The following is a 3,231-nucleotide window of genomic DNA, read 5'->3' on the forward strand; positions in this document are numbered from 1 at the left end:
GGTCGTGGGGGGGGGGCCAGTGGGTGGGACCTCGGCCTCCCTGGGAGGCCCCTGAGACCCTCTGGGTCCCTTCGGGATGATGCTGTTGGCCCCGCAGCTGCCCCTGCCCCAGCTGCTTTGGCTCCCTCCTCCCGGGCCCTCCTCTCCAGCCAAGGCAATGCCAATGGCGCCCCCAGGTTTCCCTCCGGCCTGAACGCCCGCCCCCACTGGCCTTCGCTGAGTTTCCGGGGCCTCCTGGCTCTTGTCCCCCCACCCCCCAATGATTCCCCTTGTACAGTGTTCTCTTCAAATGCGTTGGGGCAGGGGATGAGGCAGATGGGGGCGGGGGGAACGACACCTGAGCTCCTAAAGCCTAGAATTTCCCAAATGGATCAGCTGGGATGGAGCGAGGGGGGAGGGCAGGGACAGGAGGGGCTCCAGAACACGCGGCCACGTGACGCATCCAAAACACGGAGCTTGACATTCCCGGACTGGGCTGGGGTTCCCCTCCCTGGCAGCCCCCCTGCCCCAATGTCTCCTCTGCTCTCCTTGGAGCTGGCTTTCTGGGTCTCCCTGGCTGCCAGTGCTCTCCCCCCACAGTACCCATAAGGCTCTGGGGGACTCTGCCGGACCAGCCCCCCCCCCATCCCTCCTCTCCCCCCTGCCAGTGGGGCACGCCTGGCCAGGGCGGCCCATGTGGCCCCATTGGCGCGGCCCCTTCTGCCTCAGACCTGGTCAGCGGCCTCTGGAGTGGCCGGGGCTAAAGCCAGCCTGTGGCTGACCCTCTGGCCGGCCCCCCCCAGCCTGGGCTCCGTCCCCCACCCCCCAGCCTCTCAGTCATCATTCATTAAGCTCCAGAGCTAGACCCTGGGGGAGGGTGACGCCCTGTCTTAGAGGGGGTGGGGACACACGCATGGGGGCACCCGCGTCAGTGCAAGAGCATGGCTTCCAGGGGGGGTGGGGAGCCGGGGAGATGCTCTTCCTGTAAGACTTTCCCACCCGGACTGCACCTGCTCCCCCATCTTTGACTTCCCAGAGCCCGGTCTGGCGATTCCCACCTCAAGCTCGTTATTGGCCAATGAATCTGTCCAGATTCTGGCCCGAGGGCATCCCCCCAAGGGCATCTCAGCCCCGCCCCAGTCCAAGGACATCTTCTCAGCCCCGCCCCAAGGGCATCGCCCCAGGGCCTATCCTCTTCTGCCCTGGCCCGTGCCCGTCCAAGGGCATCTCCTTCACAATCTGCTTGGGCTCCAGCTTCTCCGGAAGACATTTGGGAACTCCTTCCTGCCCTTGAGGGTCTCTCTCCTGCCCGGGGCTGCTGCGGGGTGGGGGAGGCTGCTCTCCTCATGGGACCCCCCCTGCCTGGTTCCCAGCTGCCCCCATACCGTGCACTGCCATCCAAGCTCGGCAGGCGCGGGTGAACAGAGACGCAAAGGGCACACTCGGCATTTGGGTGTCGGTGACATTAAATGGATAGGAATGAGTTGGATTTGGGGGCCACTGTGTGAGATTGTGTGTGTGTGTGCGACTGTGTGAATGTGGGCAAGAATCCCTTGGGGAAAACGGAGTAGCCTGCATGATGCGGGGAGAAAGCAGTGCTGGGGGACGACACCAGCGCAAGCCTGTTACACCCGAGATGACCATCCACCATCCTAGTAACCAACTCTGCACTCCACTCACTGATGCGGAAGCTGGCGAAGTCGTGGGCTCCATGACCTATCACCTGCTGCAGAGACCCCAGCCCCGATTGGCTCTTCCAGAAGCCACGTCCGAACCCGTCCATAAAGAAAAGCGAGTCCCGGCGGCCGGCCCTCTCAGACCGCTTCTGGAGAAAGCTTTGGACACTCCCTTAAACAAGGGCAAAGCAAGTAACCCTGGCGCTGGCTCAGACCAAAAGCCGACACCGAAGCTGAAATACTTGGGCCACGTAAACTGGACAAGACCCTGAAGTTGGGAAAGATGGAATATAAAAGGAGGGAAGAGCAGAAGACGGAAAGGGGAGCACCCCGGAGACAATCAGCGTGAGCTTGGAGGGACTGGAGAGCGAGCGGAGGACAGAAGAGCCTGGGATGCCACGGTGCAGGAAGAGCCAGGAGTGACTAAATGACTGAACGCAGCCCCAGGTCTGAGCCACAAACGGCGTTTATTTGCTTTAAAATCTCCCTGAAGACTTGGAAAGGATGGCTCTCTTCCTTACTTCAGAAGGGTGGGAGCGACGGGTGCAGAATATGGCCTACGTTGTCGCGGAGGGGCAGCGAGGGGGCAGGGGAGGCACCCGAAGGCCTGGGTTGGCGCGTCCTGCTGGACATGACTGGGCTGAACTCTGCAGCTGTGACGGGCGCCTGGCTAACGGCCCCGGGTTTCTCCCCAGTATGAGAGCGGCCCGCCGGGAAAGCACAGGACACGCCCGGGCCTCCGCAGACGGCAGCCGGGCTCCCGGGCCCCTCCATTTCTCAGGGACCTGGGGGAGGCGGCAGCGTCTGAGGTGAGTGTGGAACCCTCCGCTCACCCTGCGCCGGCCCTCTCGGAGCAAGAGCCGCGCGGCCCGGGCCAGGACACGAACCGAGGACAAAAGCACCCTGGACAGATCTCAAGCCTGCTCTTTATTGCATTCATTCGTTGTGTGACAATAATACTCAACGGCAAGTTTATTTACACAAGGAAATCCCGAGTCATCCGGGGCTTTCTCTTGGCCAGAAGCCCAGCAGCGCCCGGGATGCGCACTCACTCCACGGAGGGCCAAGGACGAGGGCGCCGGCACACGGCGCCTTTTCTTCCATGCAGACGAGCAGACATCGAGATGTACAAACTAGGAATTTGGGATAACATGCTATCCTTACAGACTCGGAGTTACTGCCACTTGGGTTTCCCTCAATGAGCAAAGAAAGATGAAAAGAAAAAGGACTGAAAGAGCGGACAGTTCGTCTTTTCTCTCTCGGGGCTGCCCAAGGACTGAATTTCCGGGCATCGAAAAGTACAAAAGCAGTAGTTAGGAGGCTGACCGTGCCCGGGTCGGGAGGGGCACCGGGCTCTGCCCCCCAGCGAGTGCCCTGCGGCAGCCTTCGCGGCCCGGTGTCCCTTCACATGGAATTCTCCCGCAGGTGTGCAAACCGAAACGAGACACGACGGAGAGGAGCCTTCTCTCGGTGCGCGCCCTCCCCCCGTACCCGAGGTCCACTCACGTACACACAGCACTCGCCCCACACCCACTCACGCCCACTGGCTTCTCCCACTCACCCACGGCACCCCCCT

This window comes from Sarcophilus harrisii, chromosome 5 (assembly GCF_902635505.1).
Source record: "Sarcophilus harrisii chromosome 5, mSarHar1.11, whole genome shotgun sequence".
NCBI classification, from domain to species: domain Eukaryota; kingdom Metazoa; phylum Chordata; class Mammalia; order Dasyuromorphia; family Dasyuridae; genus Sarcophilus; species Sarcophilus harrisii.